Here is a 22,596-nt window from a genome sequence, read left to right on the forward strand (position 1 = left end):
AAACATACTGCAAACTGAAAAGCACCATGAAGGATTATTATTTATGCTTCAATGCATGCATTGAACATGGTCTGTGTAATCTGTATTTTCAGGAACTAACCCTCCATCATGTTGACATTTGCTAATTTTAAATCATGCTGCAAATGAATGGTTCAGATTGTAACACCTGCTATCATCATTTTTTAAGAAAATGACTATCATTTGATTTACAAGAACATTTTATCTTAATAAGTTCAGTTCAGCATTTATTAGCATGTATTAGCCTGAAATTCCCTTAATAGAAAATCATGTCTAATTCTTTTCTTAGATATCAGAGTAGTAACCATATTATTGTTTGACACTATATTCAGTAGGAATTGCTGGCCTCAATAATTCCCATTATTTTCTCAAGAGTACTTTAAAAATTATACAGTCTGAAAATAAATAAAGGAAAAGACCAGATAGTGTGCCTGAAGAGAATATAAACTTTTGGGCTATCGCATATATTATATAATATGTTCTATATTATATAAATAGCTGCATTTCCTAGGCAATAATCTTATTTTATTTTTATTTTTATTTTTATTTTTATTTTTATTTTTTTAATTATCTTATTTTAAACCACTTTTCCTATTTTACATTTTAAAAAAACAGTATAAGAAGAAACATTATAGGCAGCTTCCAAAAATGATCACCAATATTTTGATTCTATAACATAAAATAATTTCCACCTTTTAAAAAAGTTTTATTTGTTGAATTAGGTATTGGAAAGAAAAAAAAAAGGTTGTAAAGACATCACAGAGCTCATACCCAGTCTCCTGGAGTGATCATTTATGAAATATGGTATTATCACAGATTTTATGAAGGAGGGAAAAGCAAGGGATGTTTGGCTATTACCCTAATAATGTAATTGGATGGTAAGGCATAGGCATGGTAAAAAGTGTACAGTACTGTGTGATTCTTGGTTAAAATAAGAAATCTGATTTAAAATCCTACATTTGTTTAAATCAAGTAAGCTTTTTGTATGGGGATATACCTGAATAAACATGGTGGTTGAGTTGAAGACATACATGGTTTGAAAGAGAGAAGAGAAGATAAGGAAATTGCAGAGTGGAAGAACCACTTAAGCATACTTTGTATCAGAAAGGAAAAAGATTTAGGAAGTCCCATCCTTTAAAGATCGCATTAGGCCTTGTTGCCTACCTAGACTTTATGGTTTTATGTTTTTGAATATATTTATGACTGTGCTTAAATGGAGAACATTTCAAGAGCCATTGGAAAAATTCATTATCATTGCTGACCTTAAATGTCACTAAATATAACCTACTCACTTTTGTTCTTTAAATCTTAAATAAAAACCCATCTAGCAGTTCATTTTATAGCATTCATACTTTATAATGAATATTATTGTTTCCACATAAACATTTACTTTGATCCACCTTAACCTATGAGTTTTGAAGTTGTATTTTTTCTCAGTGAGAAATCTTAGAAATTAAGAATGGCTTCTGAAGTGTGGTCTCGAAACAATACTCTAATTTTTAGGTTCTTTTGTTTCATCTAAATATGCTCCTCTCTAGAATGGTTCTTGAAAGTTGTGCTGTACCAGAAAATTTAATAGAACTGAATGCTTGTGGTGTCTCTCTTTTAAAATACTGTTCTCTAAATGGCATACTCTAAGATTTTCTTTCTTAGCATTGCTTAGCATTTTCAATAGTAGAATTGCTTAGAGTATATATACCATAATCTTAAAATCCCTTTAAGTGGTATCAGTAAGTAAACTCCAGGCTTTTTTTTTTTAATTTTGTAAAGAATCTTCATGTGTCTTTCACAATATGCATATATCTACTGACTCAATACAATTATTTTGTGAACAGCATGAAGACTGGGCAGGCAAAAATGTATGTATATTGTCTTTGCTGGGACCTTCACCACATACTGGAATTTTATGAGTGGTCCAGGATGCAGAAGGAACTTTTCAAAATCACATTTACACTGTAAACTTTTAAGAACATCCTGAAATACAGTACTTTGTGGTTACATATAGTTCAAGGATAAATAGAGGAGTAATTTGCCATTTGTACCAAATTAAATCAGACTTTCAGTTCAATCAAAACAGCTTGCAGCTGGATGCAATAATTTGATTTCCTGACACTCAGAGAAAAATTGAAGCCCTCCAAAAGGCCCCTGCTGATCTTCAACATGAAATACAGTTTGCTGGCAATTTCACTCAACCTCTGAATGCCTTCGCATTTAATAAGCTAAAAAAATGCAAATATAGCATAAGGTTAGCTGGAGATGGCTCTCAGGTAGTGTTTTATTACAACTAAATGAAACACACAGCACAATGCCTCTGAAGGATCATGCTCTTGTTCTTTCTCAAAGCAGCTATTTTATTAAATATGCCATTAGATGAATCTCTGTATTAGTGTCCTGGGTGTACTGTTTTGACATTGGATGTGTGTTAAAAACACAATAAAAGGCTTCAGAGAACAAATGCTAGAATTCTGTATGAATTCCTTGCTATTTTCTTGGGAAGGTAATGAGACAGATAAATGTAAATCCTCAAGTATCCATTAACTGTTGATTATTCAAAATAGCGAGGATCCAAATTTATAGATCTATGCAGTCCTGGCAGATTAGTTCAATTTATAACAATTTGTTTTTATCTTGAGTTTTTACTGTAAATTGACAAATATGGGTCTTTCAACATGTTGAATGGATTTTTTTCTATTGCCCCAGAATTGAAAACTGGAAGTATTCAAAGCAGCACAAAGTGATATACTTTCTAAAGAAAGCTTCTTCTTTAAAAAAAAAAAAAATTCTAAAATTTTTATCCATAAGAGACACAGAGAAAGAGAGAGGCAGAGACACAGGCAGAGGGAGAAGCACGCTCCCTGCAGGGACTCATTCCAGGACCCTGGGATCATGACCTCATCATGACCCTGGGATCAGACACTCAACTGCTGAGCCAACCAGGCATCCCTCTAAAGAAAGCTTCTTGCGTTTAAAATGTGAAACTCTCTCTAGGCTTAAAATGGGGTTTCAAAGTAGGCCCTGCTTTCTTTATCACAAGTCTTCTACTCTTCTTAATAAGCACACAATTTAGAGAGAGAGGTAGAGGGTCAAAGAAGGACACTGTTCAGATTATGAGTCTCCAGAAGAGGGGGATGCTAGAATTTTCCCTCCCTTCCTTTTGGCTGGTCCTTTCCCATTCGACCTCGCAGCAGTAGACAGATGGTACACTCAAATAGGGCAATTGAGGAGAGATTAATGAAGGGCCCATTTACAAAGGTGTGAATAGAGTTAAGGGGAGCCAACAGGGCATTGTGAAGCATCCTAGCCATGGCCACAGTGGGAAGCTTTAATCTTCACCACCCCAAAGGGGCAAGGAGAGGAAATGATTAGTAGAACCCAGAGCTATAACTGGAGAGGAAGGCAGCCTGCCAGAACTGTGGTCTTTTGAAGAGGGACATAGTCACTGGTAATTTGGAACCCAGCAAGGAGGGCTGTCAAGGAAACAAATACCTCAGTATCTTTCTCCAACCTCTGATTTCTTACCAATGTCACCCTTTGGCTTAATCCAACCAGAAGCCAGTGAACAAAAGAGCCCCATTGAAGCCTTATATGAAGATCAGTGTCCGGGGGCCCCAGAGCAGAGAAGTTGGCAGTGGAGCTGGAGGGATGAACAGGGATTATCCAGCACACCAAAATAAGGGGCACTCCAGGAGAATCATTCATAAAGATTGGAAGGATCTAGGAGGAAGGGGGCTTGGGATCTCATTCCCTGACTGAGGTATTAGCTACTTTGCTGGTGGAAATGAAAAAGGTGATCCAGCCTTCAGCACCCCTCCAAATCCTTTGGGCTAAACCCAGGATAAAGCTGGAGATGGGGAGAAGATGAAAATTAATTCAAATATAATGTTGATACAATATTGAAGTGTTAAACTGTAATTAATTGCATTGGAGCTTTTACTAACTAAAAGTGAATGAGAAGCTTTAGGACTTATTTAGGATGCCATTAAGGGGGGTGAGAAACGGTGGTTCAACAGAGCATGGTTAATGATTGTAAACAAGCAAAATCATTATACATTTGTAATTCACTGAGTTAAGACTCTTCAATAAACTGGTTACCTGGGAAAACTTGGGAGTGATAGTGCAAGTGTATAATTTATATGACGAGTGACAATTTATGAGTTTCCGATCTAATCGTGGCAACACTCTAAAGGTAAACTGCATATTCTTGATTCTGATTTGTTCACTGAAAGACTAAGACCAACACCTCTTTGCCTAAAATGCTATCATGAAATTTGTATTCCTAAATTAAGAATACTTCCTCTTAAGAATTCCTAAGTCAAATTAGGGGCACCTGGGGGGCTCAGTGGTTGAGTGTCTGCCTTAGCTTAGGTGGTGATCCCAGGGTCCTGGGATCAAGTCCCACATCAGGCTCCTGGTAGGGAGCCTGCTTCTTCCTCTGCCTATGTGTCTGCCTCTCTCTGTGTGTCTCTCATGAATAAATAAACAAAATCTTTAAAAAAAAGAAAGAATTCCCAAGTCAAATTTAGCCTTGAGTGTAGAAATTCTTATTAAAACCTGTAGATTTTGTTTTTGTTTTTTTAAGATTTCATTTATTCAGTCATGAGAGATACAGAGAGAGTGGCAGAAACATAGGCAGAGGGAGAAACAGGCTCTTCATGGGGAGCCTGATACAGGACTCGATCCCAGGACCCCAGGATCGTGACCTGAGACAAAGACAGATGCTCAAACACTAAGACACCCAGGTGCCTCAAACTGTAGCTTTTGATCGTGGCTATCAGAGAACTTCAACTACTTTAAATGTTTCTGTTTTGCCACATAATGTCTCACTACAATGTGTGTTCTTTGTTTTTAAGCAATAACAAACTGGTGACCATCTAGTGGAAAAATCAAGAGGCCCAATATTCCCCTTCAGGGGCTTGCCAGTATCCTCAAAAGACCTCTCTCTAATACCAGGTAAGCTCTTTGGAGTTAGCAGAGAATACTCATTGGGTGTTGTGTTAATAGTTTTGTTCACTGACTCCTATCTCCTAGATCCTGGAAAGACTGAACTCCCTGTTGTCAGGTTTAATCCAATCAGTAGTGAAATGGAATAGAGAGGCCAGGCAAAAGTTGGTCGAAAGAGGCTTTTAATGGGATCTGCTCTCGGGGGAGGTTCCCAAGTCGCAGGCCGCGGAAGTCGCGCCCAGATAAATGACAGGGGGGTCTATAAAGAGTTTTTTGCAGGAAGATGCGGGCAGGGTGGCATTCCAGTTAGGGCAAGCGTCACAGGTCTTTGTGTGCTAAGGTAGGGTGGCAAGGTGGTGTTGGTGGGAAGATGGGGGTAGGGTGGCATTCCAGTTAGGGCAAGGGTTACAGGTCTTTGTGTGCTAAGTTAGGGTAGGGCAGCAAGGCGGCCTTATTGGGAGTTTGCTGGCCTGGGTCGGCTGTTTTGAGGTCCCCAGTCTCACCAACCCAACACCTGTCCTCTGTGGTTCACTAGAAACATATAACTAGTTTGAGCCAGTAAACTATTTGAGGTGGTGTTTATACTTTCCAGACCAAAACACCTACTCTTGATAGTTTGAAGTTGTTATAGCCCCATACTTTAGCCTCTTCTGACTAATATACTAGGGAAGGGTGAATGTGTATGGGCCCTGGGAGTTAAGAAATGTATATTTCTGTCTCAGAGATCTATGTCCACAGCTACTAGATAAGCAGGTATCTGAAATCACTTACTATCTTAAGATGGCCTGAGCCTCTCCTCCTGATTGGGAGCCATGTCCATCAATGGACTCATGCGCAAAAACACTTCAACCCTCTCAGAGAGAAAATAGTCATAGAATTCTTTATTTGTCTACCTGGGCTGCCAGGAAAACTGTAAAACTCCAAAGTATCATTTGGTTAAACAGTAAGAGTCTTTTATGTCCTGCCTCTAAAATAGATTAAACTGAATTGATCCAGCTACCCTTATGGTAGGGTCTTATAAAGTTCCATTTTTTTCTTGGACCTTTCTCAATGTCTTTTTAGTATAAAAGCAAAGATGAATCTGTCTGCTGTCAGAAGTGTTTGTGGAGATCTCGTTAAGTGTCTCTGTCTCTGCTTCCCCCAAATCCATGGTAACAACCAAGTCAGGTTTGAAAACTCAAGATCTTTAGACAAAGCTGGAGAACTCACCAAAATCATCAGCTCTTATCTGGAAATATATCAATATATTCTTTTTCCAAACTACTAAGAACAAACAGACAATTTTGTGCTGTCCTGAACTATTCAAAAACAACTTGGCTATATCCTTTAACTAGTTCTATAAACATACTTTTATTTTATCAATTATATGCAGACATATTCTTCTTTCAGGGCTCAGCTCAAGATTATGAACATTTCTTTTGAGGGATCCCTGGGTGGCTCAGCAGTTAAGCGTCTGCTTTCGGCTCAGGGTGTGATCCTAGAGTCCCGGGATTGAGTTCTGCATCGAGCTCCCTGCATGGAGCCTGCTTCTCCCTCTGCCTGTGTCTCTGCCTCTCTCTCTCTCTCTCTCTCTCTCTCTCTGTGTCTCTCATGAATAAATAAATAAGATCTTTTAAAAAAAATCCAACCATTCCTTTTGATCACCACCATTAGTCTGAGGCCCCTTATGGCCTTTTTTCAGAGGCAAACTATGAGATTTTTAAGTATAGAAATAAGACTTAACTTGGATTCTCCTCACACAGACACTTCTTGGATAATTTTACTGTCATTCAGTATTCTCAGTTCATCTCCTTTTGTGTTCAGTTCTCTGAGCACTTTTGCAATTGAGGATCTTCTTTCCTCTGTGGAGTCTGACCTGCTATTAGTCTTGTCACCCATCAAGATTGGTCATTCTCTTCTCTAGGATAACTCCCCCTCATATTTCTTGCCACCAGATGAATCTCTTCTCCAATCTGACTCATATAATACCAGCCTTAGGCTATAATTGATATTTGTCTTAAACAGTCTCCTTTTTAAAGCCCTGTTTTCCTGAAGGGGAATAGAATACAAAGTCCACTCACTGCCCCCCTACTTCACCCCAGCTACAAAGCCCTACAAAGTCATTATGTGATACCTTATACAAGAGGAACTGACCCTTTCTTCTGCCAGTAGTGTCAGTGACACGGTGATGAGAGATACACAGAATCCAGTGTTCCAAAGGGAAAATGAATATATATTCTCTGAGTCTGAGTGTGTCCTTGATCACATTGCACAGTGACCAAATGCCAAGTTCAGAAATGTAGTAGAGAAGCAAATGTAGAGATCCTCACCTTCTAACTTTCCTGTCTGGCTTCTGCTTCGCCTGTCTAGGAGAGATGTGGCTTTTAGAAAATGAATTTTGCTACAGTGGAGGTTGTTGCCATCTTGTCTCCCCAAATATTATCTTCTCTAGCAGCAAGTGTGAGCTGCAACTCTGGAGTCAGTTAAAGGCGGGGAGTTAACTTTCAGATACCTCACTCATATAATCAACAACACATCCTCTCACACTGCACATGCCTGAATTCTTAAATCATACTGCTGATAAGGGCTGTGATGTCTGAAATGAATGTTATAGGATTCTGGATAATGTTATAGAATTTAATGTTGGTAAGCTTATCTCCGGTCACCTGTTATGTAATTGCCCCATAGAAATAATTTGACTTATGATGAGAAAATAACATTTGTTCCTCTAGAGGGGAAAAAGACAAAAAGTTTAGTATGCTATTTTGACTAATTAATGAAAAATCAGAATTTAGTCTTTTCAGAATCTTTTCTGATTGTCTGTAACTTCACTGTTCCTTGAATTTCTTCATCATTTAGTTGAGACTACCCAGCCAGGGAGCCTCTTCCTCAGACGGAGCTTGAAGTTCCTTTAAACCATCCTTTCCTGGGGAGTGGGAGGCACTTAGGAAGGAATGGGACACAAACAATTATTAATGCCTTTCTTCTGAATACAGTTCTACTATAATTCCAGGTGTAATTCCAATTACTCATCTTTCACCTGGCTCTTTGGCTTAGGTTCAGTTCCTCTGACACTGAATTTCAAATTCTTTATTTTCATTGTTTCCTGGTATCTGATCTCAGCATCCTAGTCTAGCTCTGCTTGTGTTCCTGCCTTAGCTTGCTAGTCTCCCAGCCAGAATTCCACCCCAGCTTATGTGTAAACTAACAAGCAAACAAACCCCAAACTCTTACCTATCTCCTTTTTCCTAATATCTGTTACTTGTCCTATTTTTTTTTGCTGTGCCTGTGTGTACCCCATGAAGTCTTTGTTCTGTGACAGAATGCTTTCCTCATTGGGACTTAAAGTTGCTACGATCATGTCTGTCTTTCTCCTTAACTTCCTGGTTGTGACCCTGGAAATACACAGTCTCTGTACTTACCAGTTTTCTAGTCTTTTTCTTTCTTGGTCGGCTTGCAACTTTGCTGACATAAATAGAAATCCTGGAACCATAGGAAGGAAGGACCAGCCCAACCTTTTTAACAAGAGAAAAGTCAAGAGAAAACTCCATACAGAAACAAAGGAAGAACCTGGGTCCCTAGCCCTTTTCCTATCCTGTGGTATTTTCTTCCCTTGTTTGAAGCGTACTGTTTCCAGTATAGAACAAGATTATTTCAACATCGTAAGGAAGTATTAAAGCACACAATATAAAAGTTGTGGTAGTCATGCTGTTGGAAAGTTATGAATATCTGTATTTAAAAACCTATCCTTTTTTTAAAAAAATTATTTATTTATTCATGACAGACAGAGAGAAAGGCAGAGGGAGAAGCAGGCATGCAAAGACCCCGATATGGGACTTGATCCCAGGGCAACAGGATCACGCCCAGAGCCAAAGGCTGACGCTCAACCGCTGAGGCACCCAGGTGTCCCAAAACCTATCCTTTTAACAGGAATTTTAAAATGTGTAAAAAGGCAGTATCTGTTTTTAAGGATGATTTGCAGCAAGCTATTCCTTAAATAATGTTTAATGGTATTCATGACTTTTCAAGCCAATATCTTTTAAGGTTATTGGTCATATGTGACATTTCTCCTGGTGCCACCCTGGTATACTGAATAACCTCTTACTGGCAAGCATTACCATCAAAATTCCCCTCAAAATTTCTCTAACTAGCCTACCTGCAATGGAATCTGTTTGTTCACAGGAAGCTCGTGCATTTTTCCCTACGAGGGAGAGAAGTTATTCACATCTGACGTCTCTTTTTGTATTACCATCTTGGAGAGATTGGTCTTTAGTTGCTTCTGTCTTCATCCTCTTTTGGCCCGAAGAAACACTAGTCTCCTTTGTTCTCTCAATTCTCCGTGACACATACTAAGCTCCTCCCTGGAGCCCCATTCATAGGCAAATCTAACTTTATTTTCCTGTTTCTGAGGACATAGGAAGAATATATTTCCCAGGCTTCCCTGCAGCTGGATTGAAGTTATGTGTCTGTGTTCCAGCCTCAGAATGTTGATTAAAATACTCTTAGACCCCTCCTTTTCTGTTCCCTAAAAGCTTCATGTTACTCCTCTATCTCTCTTACCTTATGGTGGTGACATGAAGGGCCTCTGCTACGCTGGTGATTGCCCAAGATAGAAGAAACCTGAATCTTGTAGACTCTTGTAGAGTCTTTGGATGGAAGAGGACTCCCACAAACACACTGCCTTAATTTGTAAGTCACTAAAGTTTTGGGTTCATCTCTTATGGCAGCCAGGGTAACACAGTGAACCTCTTTAATCTCAAATTTTTTTGTACTTTTAAAGTGATTTGTGGATACAGATACAAAACGGTCTTTTTGACCAGCTCCTCTTCCTAGGTCCTAGGTCCTCCCTCCGAAATGTAGACATAGGTGCCACAAATTGTGTGTTCTCGGCCTTATCCATTTATACTTTCATGTCTAAAATGACAATAATTTTAATATTGTCTGTAAAGTTTTTTTTTATATAAATGCCATTCCCCCACTTTCCTTTCTCCCTCAGTAGCTATCTTTCCCCTCCCCTCCCTTTTATTCCCCTCCCCTCCCCTCTCCTCTTCATTCCTTCCTTCTTTTCATACTTCCTCTATTTACTTCTTTCTTTTGCTATTCCGTTTTTGCACATCTAGTATCCTTTTTCTGGAATTTTATTTTCTCCTCCTTTCACCTGGATAAACCTGACTTGATCTTCAGGAATCAGGGTTAGAGATAAGTTTGTCTAAGAAGCCTCCTCTCTTCACCAAGAAACATTTCTACAGGTTCCTAAATATGCCCCTCTTGTAGCACTTATCCTTGCTGTTAAATTTTTCTATTTTGCTTGTATTTTCCCTACTAGAATTCCAGTTCTTTGGAGAAAGAAGCTCTACCTTCTTTCATTGTTAGGGCCTACTATAATGATTGAGACTTAGATGCTGTCAAAAGTATTTGTTTAGAATGAAACATGATCTCTGGAAAACCACCGGGTTGCCCTCTTTATTATAAATATTGGTGGGGCGCTACAGCAATGGATTTCAAATTTTGTGTTTATCCTGTAACAGAATTTTGAAGTTTTGCAATGCTCTTATATATTTTAATGGTGATATCTAAAAGTTCTAAATATGCATTAAAATAGTTTTTAGGAATGTAATTTATGGAGCTAATGAATATTGGTATCTTAAAATAAAACCAGCATTCTTTAAATGTATCAGTGGAGTATAACTATCATGGTGAATTTGATGCTCTCATCATTCATTTAAAAATACATAAATAAGCTCACTTTTTAAATCAGAAATTTTACCTTATTCCTTTTTCTCCTTGAAATTATGCTTTCATTTCTTTTCTCTCAAAAATTTCTTTATTATAATATATTGTTATGATTAAATGTGCTATCAATTATCCCATATTGGTTGCAAAAATAGAATAATCAATAAAAAATAAGCATAATAATATATTACATATATGTTTATATGTATATTGAATTATGTATATATACACATCATAATTTAATTCATATATATGCATAATACATAGTCTTTATATTTTGTACTATTATACATTTGTACTGTATGCATATGCATATATAGATTTTAATTTTTCAGTGTTTTTATTTTTAATCACTGGACTCTAGATATTAAAAAATTCTATCATAACAGTCATTTATTTACATAATTGATCAAAGCAGCATAAATATATTACAAATTTGATAAATGATTATTAAATAATTTTTTATCAGAAATACAATTTATAATACAAACACACGCACATATACACACAGAATATTTATACATTATTCTGTTTAAAGATTACCCTATTTCTTTGCAACCAACTTAGAGAAATCAAAATTTCTTTTTAAATGAATGATCTATTAGCTAGCAACTTAATTATGGCTCCCTTAAATATTCTTGAAGACAAATAATTGCAAACCACCTGACTTGCAAGAGTATTTGTTACCTAGTATTGTCATTTATTTTCTCAGCTTGAGTATAACAACGTCTTTACCAAGATATATCAAATGTGTATAAATGGTACATTTTATTCATTTTTTTAGAGAGAGCAGGTTTAATCTTGTATCCAGAAAAGATAGAGGAGATTATAGTTATTTAAATGTATTTTTTGGAAAGAAATTTTGGCCAAAATGCTTTTGTTTTATTATGGTTTTTTTTAAGATTTTATTTATTTATTCATAAGAGACACAGAGAGAAAGAGAGGCAGAGACACAGGCTGAGGGAGAAGCAGGCTCCATGCAGGGAGCCCGACGTGGTACTTGATCCCAGGTCTCCAGGATCACGGCCTGGGCTGAAGGCAGGCGCTAAACCACTGAGCCACCTGGGCTGCCCTGTTTTATTATGTTTTAAGTATGTTTGTTTTCTGTTTCTTTTTTTTAAAATTGGATCTGCATATGTAGTCCATTTAGCTTATGGAATACATTTACTGTATAACCTATATTCTGAACCCATTTCTCATAATCAAACAATCAGCCATATCATACATAACTGCTGTCAGAGAAAGTCTGAATTCATTGTTCCATTGAAAGAGGCATATTAGCATATGTTTCCAAGACAGATATCCCACTTCTGAGATAGGTTGTATTGTCATGAGCTTCTTTGGATGAGTCTATATGAAACAGCTCATTACTCCCACTTCAATATTTCTTACCATTGTTCTCTTTTCTGTGCTCTTCCAGAACTCTTCCTTGGAAGCAATGCACTTTTGGACAGTAGCTGAGAAATAAGGAGGTGAGGTTGTTAAATGAAAGTGGCAGGGCACCTGGGTGGCTCAGTTGGTTACACATCTGCCTTCAGCTCAGGTCCTGATCTTGGAGTCCTGGGTTCCACTCCTGTGTGGGGCTTCCTTACTTAGTAGGGAGTTTGCCTCTCCCTCTGCCCCCCGACTCATGCTCTCTTTCTCAAATAAACAAATAAAATCTTTAAATAAAATAAATGAAAATGTCTATCACTCCTACACAAACCAAATGGCTATCACCACACAGACCAAAATACAACGTTTCTAAGACTAGCTCTACCCTTAATAGAAATACATACGAGTGGAAAAAATATCAAGCCATTTTTTTGCTTTCTTCTTGTTTCTCTGAATTTTCTAAATTTGGAAATAATGAACATAGTGCATTTGTTATGACAAACCAGAAAATCATAGAGGGTGGTTTTCAAAATTTAAAAATGGCACTTCAGTATTAGAATAAAAAACTGGATTATGCAGCACTGTACCAACCAGAAATCTCTAGAAATAACTGTTATTGACATCTTCTGATTGAAATGATCAGTTTTCTGATTAGCTATAGTGCAAACTCCTATCAGATTAAAGCAATTAAATGCAAATGTTGAATTGTGGTGGGGTTAGTCTAGGTTTGCAGAAGATTTTTATTAATGATCTTCTAATTAAAATGCATAATTTATCTGTGCCTTTGCAAAGAGTTATGATTTACATGTGTCAATACTGCCCATTCTTTGCCTTTTAGATCTTAGTGGGATACGGAGTGAGCAAATGGCAATTTAGAGAGCTTTGGAGAGATCAGAATTAATTTTATTAAGCAGTTCCTTAAAAAAATAAAGTTCTCTCAATGTAATGGAAACAAAATTGACATGGTCCAACAATATTGGGAATACCTAGGGCTTAAAGTGAGAGCTATTTCAGTGTCTCAGATAGCCATGTACATTATAATGAAACAGTCAAGAGTTTGTTAATGTTAACTTGACTAAAACAGAGAGAGAAGAAAAAGGAAGAAAATCAGTGAATAGCATTTTGACAAAATATCTGTTATTTTTCTGGGATAGTATTGTGTATTTTACATGTATATTCTCAACTGTGATAACAACACTAGAAAGTAGTAATTATTATAATTTTTCAGGTTAATAAATGAAAGAAAAGTTAGGTAAAAAAATGGTTTATAGTCATCATAAAGGAAGTGGTAGAGCCAAACTTCAAATTTCAAGTAGATCTTATTCCAATGCCCACATTTTGCCTATCTATACTGTATGTAACTGAGTGCATGCTTGATTTGGATTAATGATTATTGGATAAAGACTTTTCTGAAATATAAATATGAACTATGAAAACAGGTGCACTATGGTGTGGGATGGCCAACAGGATCTCATACTTCAGTGAGGTGAATATACTGGGGAAACAGAAATGATTGATAGACACAGAGTAGCAAAGCAGAAAAACTGAGAAAAAAAAAGATGCTTCAAATAAGAAAGTATTAGAATCAGCAGGAGATGACACTTATGAAAATATATACAAAAACTTAGAAACGATAAAATTGCTAATCAGTCTTCAGTAAACTCAGCAGGCAATAAGTTCCAAAGAGCTGCTAATGAATTATTAAACCAAAATGTGGCCCTGGATTAAGATAAAAAGGAGTGAGAAAATGACATCTTCTAAACGATATGAAACAAATGTGACAATCAGCAACTTTGAAAATATTGTGAAGATGTTAAGGGGGTGCTATTTGCTTCACATGTTTCTACATCAATTATGCATTTTAAAGTAAACTTAAAGAGGTTCCTAATTAAGCTTCTTGTGCAGCTGTCAGAGGACTTTTTTCTTTATTTAGTACCAAGCTTAAAGCCTGTGATAAAACATCCATGATTACAAATACCAAGTGAAAGAGCAAATGAATTAAAGATGTGCCTAAGATTCTGAGCACAATTCAGGTAGCTTCTGAGTAGAGTTGTCTGCAATATCTCAAACTGCTTAATTTGGATTTTTCTAGTATTTTGCTTTCTTTCCTTCATTTCCACATATATGTATATCTGTTGATATGTGATCCAATTGTAAATAAATCTAATGGTGTGAAATTATTAAACCACCAAGAAGGCTTATTACCCCCAAAGGAAGGAGAGGACAGACACCCCTTGAAATGAAGTGTGGAAGGTCAGCCATCAAACTGAATCTCAGTGTGGATTTAGGACAAGGGTCTTTAGAGCCAGACTTTGTAAAGAAAGAAAAAAGTTGTATCTCAATTATAATTTCTCTTTAATATATCAAGACACATCATGCTAGAATGAGACTAAAAAGGTTTACTTAACATTCTGGTCATGAGAAAGTGACTAGCAAGAAGTCAAATAAGCCCTCTGAGAGGATGAATATCAGAAAGCCAGAATAAGGACAGGAAGTCAGAGCAATTTGCTGTAACCTGGGTGGGGCAGAAGAAGGTATGTTTTGGAAACACCTTGCTAAGTTACAGTCAGCAGAAACTCTCATATATTGAGGGAGAATATAAGAACATCTAGGATTGTACTCTGTTTACTTATTGAGCATTTGGTAATGTATTACCAGGAGGAACAGTATCAGAAGATGGAGGAAGTATCTAATAAATGAAAGTTGCCAATTTCCCATACCTATGGAGAGTGTCCAGGAAATCTAGGAGCCAAGTCCAGGGACAGAAGTGGGTGAAGTATGGGTGGAATGGCAGAGGCCTGGGGTTAGGACAAAAGAGAACACAGAGGTACAATGTCATGTCTGCACTCAACAAGGAGTAGTGGTAAATAGACACCTTGAGATTGCGGGAGACCACGAGTGTGGACCCAGGGACTCAAAGGACAGGGGTAGCCAAGACCCAGAAGGAAGCATATAGAACAGAGGCCCTTTTTACCATTATGATGAGGGTAATTGCTTGCTTTTGGAGACGATGCCATTTTGGGAAAATGGAGTGGGAATGAGCCATGAAAGAATGAGCATCTCCCCTAAAGAGACTGAGTTTCTCCTAAGAAGACAGAGACATATTTTTAAATGGCAAGACCCAGTGGTCTCTCTGGGTCACACACCTAGAGCCTATGCAGAACGAATTCAGTTATGGAACATAAAGGCATGTTTTGTTTTGTTTTGTTTTGTTTTGTTTTTTTTGGTTTTATTCTTTCGTTTTTTAATTTAAGCAAGATTGAACATTCTTTTTCTTGTGTAAAAGTCCAGAGGTATGGGAACAAGGGCTGCTCCATACTGCCATGCTCCTTCTAGCTCCCTATTCTCCCATTTCTGGGATATCACAATTTTTCTCATGGCCCAAGATGGTGACATTTGCATTTCAAGAAGGCTGGAGAAAGGGAAGAAGAAAGGAAAGGATATGTCCTGGATTTCTTTTAAGAAAGGCTCTTAGAAGCTGCATAGAGTATTCACTAATGTTTCACTAGCCAGAAATAAGCCTAATGGCCACATCTAGCTGCAAAGGATATTGGGAAATGTGATCTTTGTTTATGACTAGCTGAAAATTCTATTTCAGAATAAAGAGTTGTTTGGAGGAACTCTGCCATAGGGTACTGGAGCTAATAACATATATAGGCCATGTGATAACCTGTTAGTTCTTCGGAATTTCTCCCACATCTGGTAGTAGCTGGATAGCAACTGCTAGCTTATAGTAATGGTAATTTTTATGTTTTTATTTATCATTACAGGTATTTCAAAGAGATATTAGATGAGATATATTCAGTTCTGGTGGTCAAAACATACTCAAAATCTTTTTAAATTTCATTTTGAGTCTTTAGAAATTAAAGAGAGGAAAGAGGCTTGGTGTCACATACTGCATCTTTCACTTATTTGGGGATTTTATTGTTAATGCTATGCTTTAGCCTTAAAGCAATCAAACATCATTTTTCCTCAATCTATTCCCTACTAAACTACTGACTAATTTTTCTTCTCATTTGTAATTTGCATAAGAGCGATCATTATTTTTGTTTCCTGAAAACTGTTTGCCTCTCTTTTCATTCTGGAAGCACTATTTTAAAAAATAACTTTATTAAGGCATTTTAAAACATAAAATTATTGATACATAACTTCATAATTTGTAAAATATCTTGAGTTATAATATTTTATAGTTTTGTTGGTAACAAAGAAAAGACACAATGCAAGTATAGAAATCAATATTTTTAGTAAACGGATCAAATTGTTTGACCACCACCACAAATCAGTTTTCCAAATATTTCCATCATCCCAATAAGATCTCTCATGCTCATTTACTGTTAATTTGTATATGCCTTTCCCTTTTGCTCTAGGCAACTACTGATCTACTTTCTGTCTCTAGATTTGCCTTTCTTGGACATTTCATATAAATAGAACCATACAATATATAGTCTCTGTGTCTGGCTTTGTTTACTGTGTGTAATGCTTTTTTGAGGTTCATCCATATCTTTAGCTTGTATCAGTCCTTCATTCATTTCTATTTTTATTGCCAAATAGCGTTCCATTGTATGGATATACCCTATTTATCTATCCATTCATCAATTGGTAGACATTTCCAATTTTTGGCTGTTATGAATTATGCTGCTAAGAACCATGTGAAAATCTTTTTGTAGATACATGTTTTCTTCTCTTGAGTAGATATCTTAGGAAGAGAATTTCTGCATCATGTGGTAAATTTCCATTTATCATTTGGAGTAGCTTCCAAATTGTTTTCAAGATTGCTGTACCAGTTTGCTAGCAGAATGACATGGTTTAGAGAACAGAAGTTTGGTTTCTCTCAGGTGCAGAGTTGGTACTCTGCAGCTCAAGATCAAGGTGCTTTAGGATTTCTCTCCTTGGCTTGCAGATGGCACTTTCTCTCTGTATCCTCACCTGGATGTGTCTGATCATACTCCTGGTATTTCTCTGTGTGTGAACTTCTTAAAATGACACCAGTCGTACTGGATTAGGGCCCACCCTAGCAGTCTCATTTTAACTTAGTTATTACTTTAAAGGCCTTACTTCCAAATACAATCACAGTCTGAGGTCCTGGGGTTTAGGGTTTCAACATATGAATTTTGAGGGGATGCAATTCAATCCTAAGAGTGGCTGTACCATTCTGTGTTTCTCCCCAAAATATATGAAGGTTTCAGTCTCTCCAATTCCTAGGAACATTTTTTCTTGTCTATTTTTTTTTTTAAATTATGGCCATTCTAGTGGATGTTATAAACTATTTTGTGATTTTAAGTTGTATTTTCCTAATGATTAATGATGTTGAATATCTTTTTATGTACTTATTATTTATTAATATATCTTCCTTGGTGAAATGTCTATTCAAATTCTTTGCCTATTTTAAACTGGTGTGTGGCCCGCAAAACTGGATATAACTTCTAGTCTCTCTTTGTAGTGCTTACAATGACAAAGAAAAAACACTTTGAAGAGTAAAGAAGACACCACCAGAATAAACAAAGAACTCTTATACCTTAAAGACATAAAAATCATGTTCAAAGGCTTTCCACATATAGTTATGATGATTAAATCAATTAGCATCTCTTCATATCTCTAAACATTTGGTTCATCAGTCACTGAACGGAAGCTGAGTCTTGGTGATATTCTTAAATATTCTCTCAGCATAGAATATGCTGCTGGGTATGAATGTACTAATTCTTCATCATTTATATATGATAAGTCCTACTCAGGTAGCCTTGGAAATAGCGGATTCTCTTCTAGGACTTCTAGATAGACTTTGGAAACTGGGGGGCCCATGTGCCTGATGTTGGCTAGCAGATTTGTTTGGCTTGCAATGTATTGGACCATACCTGGTTTAAAAATGTTTGCTATTAATTAATTACCAGCATCAACATATTAAGTTAGGAGACTACACATAAATATTTGGATTTTGACTTCTTCTTTTCTTTAAACACTGACCTGCATGCCCACATGGATTAATTGGCTGAGTGTGAGTAATTTTCAGTGGTTCCTACCCTTCCCCCTTGGTCTCTGGCATTGAGGACAAGTGTCACTGCCATTTATCTCTGTGCTAGTGCTGTTGACTTCATAATACAGTTAAGATAAAAATGAATTCTTTACATACACTTAACTTCTGAGTTTACAATCTCTAGGCATCTAATTGTGTCATGCACAGTCTAGACATCCTGAAATTGGGGCAAAGTTACTGAGCATTTTCCGAAATAATTCTTTTAAGTATGCCCTATTCAGAAAAGCATCCTATGTGAGCTTCATGAGGGCAAGGTAATTTTTTATTATGTCCAAAATGTATTAAATATTTAAAAGTTTGTTATATGAAAAACTAGGATATGATGCTACTATTTACTGGTCTCTATTTCTAACCCTTCATCGAATGCTATCAGTTTTAGCTTCTAAATATCTCTCAGTCTAACTCATTTTCTCCATATTTGTCTCTACTGTAATTGAAAATACCACTTGTTTTAAAAGGACTATAAAATAATCTCTTAACAGATCTTCCTGACTTGTCTAGCCCTTGTCCACTTTATTCTATACCAGGCATCCAGGATGAGCAAATATGATTATTCCTACTGCACTGCCACTTTGCCTCCCCTCGCTCTTTGAAAACAGTCCCAGTAGATTAGGTACATTGTGTAGTACAATATCTACAGGATGGATGGATTTGATGGATGGTGGGGGGGAGGGGTTAGACTCACTGATTCTTTTTTAATTTAATTTTTTTATTTTTTATTTTATTTATTTATTTAGACTCACTGATTTTTTTTTTTTTAACTCACTGATTCTCTTAGAATTTGATTGACATTTGAAGTTCTCATCTGATACTGACAGCTTTACCTGTAGACTCACCAATCTTGGAGGAAAGAAAAAAAAAAGCTGCTGAGGGCTTTATTGAACAAGGTTGGGTGCATCCTAAGCAAGGCTGCTGCTCTAGCTGGAAGCCTCAAACATTGCATCCAGATTGCCAAGTCTCTTCTTGGTAGTTGTCCATGTGTTTATCTCATTTTGCTGTCAGAAAAATAAGTTTGGGAGTTGATAAACCCAGAAAGGAAAAAGCGAGGGAGGCACCATAGCTAAACCCACTTAAATCTACTTGGTCCTAGGCAAGAAGACTGAAGATGAATGTGGTAGTTCCACATAGAAGTTTAGGGACAAATCTTATAGTATAATGATGAATTCCTTAACCCTGTAGTATTTCTCAGTTTCTGTTTTTCTTTTCTTTCTCTCAGCACTGTCAGGGCAGGAATTGAGAAATCAGGGCTTTAAATTAAAATCTGCTGAAGAAAGATCTTTTATGGACTATTAATAAGAAGTTACTTTCTCTGAATGGAATTATAATCAGTAATCCTTACTGATTTGCGTCTGGGGAAACTCTATGACTCTGAAGAATATGGGTCTATTGCATTGCAGGAATATTCATTAACTTTAAAATAACTACCATAAAAATATTTAAAGAGTTAATCTCCATAATACTAAAATATAAAATGTAAAATTTTCTGTCAAGTTTTCAAAACTTAGATTTTTATTGTCTCAGTGTACATTTGAGTCTCGTATCATGTTTCAGTTGCTTCATTTTCTCCTTTAGTACCTTCTTGTTCATCCCCTTCTCTTTTATGGTGTGACGTAAACAAACACACAAGTGTAAGGCTAGTAATTTTTATGTATGAGCCATTGCATTTTTTTGCCCTACATGGAGTTTGAATGATTTGGGGCCACAAGATTCAATTTACTTGTTGTTGGGAAATTTGAACCTATTACACAATACCAAGCTGGCTTGTATTAGCAACTGTGCTAACCTTTGCTCTATTCTTTTTTATATTAAATTAGTTTCTGGGCTATGATAGTGATTTATCTCTCCTCTTAATTGTTAAATATATAAATTCATGAGAGAATTGTGCTTACAATTCTTCTACATGGAAAATAGCATTTTTTGGAGAATATTTTATTGTGAAGAACTAGATGTGTTTATATTTACCAGTTCACAATGAATAAATTAAATATGATAATAAAGAGGAAACATGACTATATATGTAGAGAATTCTTGATTTGAATATGCCTGAATAGGGATGCCTGGGTGGCTCAGCAGTTGAGCGCTTGCCTTTGGCCAGGGTGTGATCCTGGAGTTCCAGGATCAAATTTCCCCGGTTCAAATTTCCCGAGATCGAGTCCCACATCGGGCTCCCTACGTGGAGCCTACTTCTCTCTCTGATTTTCTCTCTGCCTATGTCTCTGCCTCTCTCTCTGTGTGTGCCTCTCATGAATAAATAAATCTTAAAAAAAAATGAATATGCCTGAATAACACTTCCTGGGAAGTGTCTTGATTATATATATATATATATATATATATATATATATATATATATATCTGTGATTTTGCTCTCACTATATTCTCACACTGTACTACGTACTAAAGTTTAGTAAGTTTGCTTCTATTATTCCCTTATTGAGTCACTTTGGTTAGGAAGAAATATAATAAACAGAGTGTCTATTAACCCACTAAAAGTTCTTGGCACATCAGCTACCTTAAGACATATACTGTGTTATTAGTTGCCATAACACAGCCTTTCCCTAGCTGGCTGTTCCACCCAAAGCTGTAGAAGTATCACAGTGACTTACAGTTTCCAACTAAATCCTCTAGAGAATGCTGTCCAGTAGGACATAGGACTGCTATGATAGAAATGTTCTACAGCTGTCGAATGTCCAGTATAGTTACTAGCCTTGAATTGTGGCTAGTTTGACTGAGAAACTGAATTTTCAATTTTATTTCATTTTAATTGTGTTTAAAGATTTTATTTATTTATTTGAGAGATATATAGAGAGAGAGCGCAAGCGCACAAGATGGGGAAGGGCAGAGGGAGAGAGAAATTTTAACAGACTCCACTCTGAGCATGGAGCCCAGCATAGGGCTGATCTTATGACTGTGAAATCATGACTGGAGCCAAAACCAAGAGTTGGCATCTTAACTGACTGGACCACCGGGCACCCCCTCAATGGATTACTTTAATATGGCCTTCTTTCCCACCAGTATTTTATTATCATTCTTGGTAATTTCAAAATTTATGTGGATGATTCATTTAACACTTTGGACTCTCATATTCTTTTTTTTTTTAAATAATAAATTTATTTTTATTGGTGTTCAATTTGCCAACATACAAAATAACACCCAGTGCTCATCCTGTCAAACGCCCCCCTCAGTGCCCGTCACTCATTCACCCCCACTCCCCGCCATCCTCCCCTTCCACCACCACTAGTTCATTTCCCAGAGTGAGGAATCTTCATGTTCTGTCTCCCTTTCTGATATTCCTACCCATTTCTTCTCCTTTCCCTTCTTTCCCTTTCACTATTATTTATATTCCCCAAATGAATGAGACCAAATTTGTCCTCCGAATGACTTATTTCTTTACCCCTTTATCCATAATGATCTTTCTTCCCCCTAAACAACTAAATGTTAGATATATTCTGTGGACCATTCCACATTCCATATCCCCAAATTTGAGCATCCTATTCTCTCACATCTTACACTTTCAACTAATGTTTTCTGGTACTCTCACTTCTACAATTGCTTGACTAATTCTCAGTTGATTGCTGCTTCTACTTCTTTTTCTTTAGTACTTCAATTATATTCATCTTTCCTTTTTTCAGCTTAGATACCATGTCCACCATGTGTTCATGCCCTTAAAAACTATTTTCAAACTTCTCTTTCTTTAAAATTTTCTCAAAGCCAAAACCATGGATAAGCTTCATTACTAACAACAATGCTCCATACCCAAGCAGTTGAGCATTGCCAGAGAAAATTGAACAATGAAGCTGACTTGTTTTAACTTAAATGACCTCAAACTTCAAATAGAGAGTTGATACTGCCTGGCAATCCTACTATATCTCCCTAGTAAATTTGTTTTTTTCACTCTCCCAAAGTGACCATTTTACATCTTTCTTCTCAGTTTCCAACCCACCCCTTTAAGATCAGCTGGTAATCTTTTCCTCATGCTTTTCTGAGAAAATAGAAGCAATTTAAACAGATTCTTCCTTATGTTCCCATTACCATGCATCCTGGCATATCTCTGTGTGCCTTCATATTCTCTGTTTTTTCTCCTGTAAAAGGCTGATTTCTTCATAAGTGCTCATGTCCCCCTCATCTGGTGAACTGTTTAAACTTCTTACTCTCTACTGGATCAATTTTACTTTACCACCTTTACTTTTTACTTTACTTTACTTTACCAACATACACTCCAATGTCACTTATCTTAAAAAATAATCCTCAACCCTATATCCTTCTCCTATTATCTCATTTCAGTGCTTTTCTTAGCAAAGCTACTCATTAATTTTCTCTACTCCAAATTATCTTCCCATTCTCCATTCTCTTTTTGAAACAACGTCCACTTAAGATTCAGTCTTCATTACTTTATTGAAATTCCTCTTTGTCAAGGCTACCAACAAACAACAACTTGGCTTAGCTTAGTCATTAACTTAAATTCTTAAGAGCATTTGTCCGTGTCTCAAATCCATTTGTTTCTTCTCTCCTTTGTGAATATT

The 22,596-nt window shown here is 36.6% G+C and overlaps 1 long non-coding RNA gene across 1 annotated transcript in view; it reads left to right on the top strand.

Moving 5' to 3' along the window:
• The window catches only part of LOC140616446 (uncharacterized), a 288,680-nt gene that overhangs the window by 88,527 nt on the left and 177,557 nt on the right, over nucleotides 1-22,596 (top strand). Inside the window, exon 3 of the long non-coding RNA XR_012016929.1 lies at nucleotides 4,869-4,968. This is a non-coding gene — a long non-coding RNA (uncharacterized lncRNA). The remainder of the gene's footprint in view (nucleotides 1-4,868; nucleotides 4,969-22,596) is intronic.

This window comes from Canis lupus, chromosome 24 (assembly GCF_048164855.1).
Source record: "Canis lupus baileyi chromosome 24, mCanLup2.hap1, whole genome shotgun sequence".
NCBI classification, from domain to species: domain Eukaryota; kingdom Metazoa; phylum Chordata; class Mammalia; order Carnivora; family Canidae; genus Canis; species Canis lupus.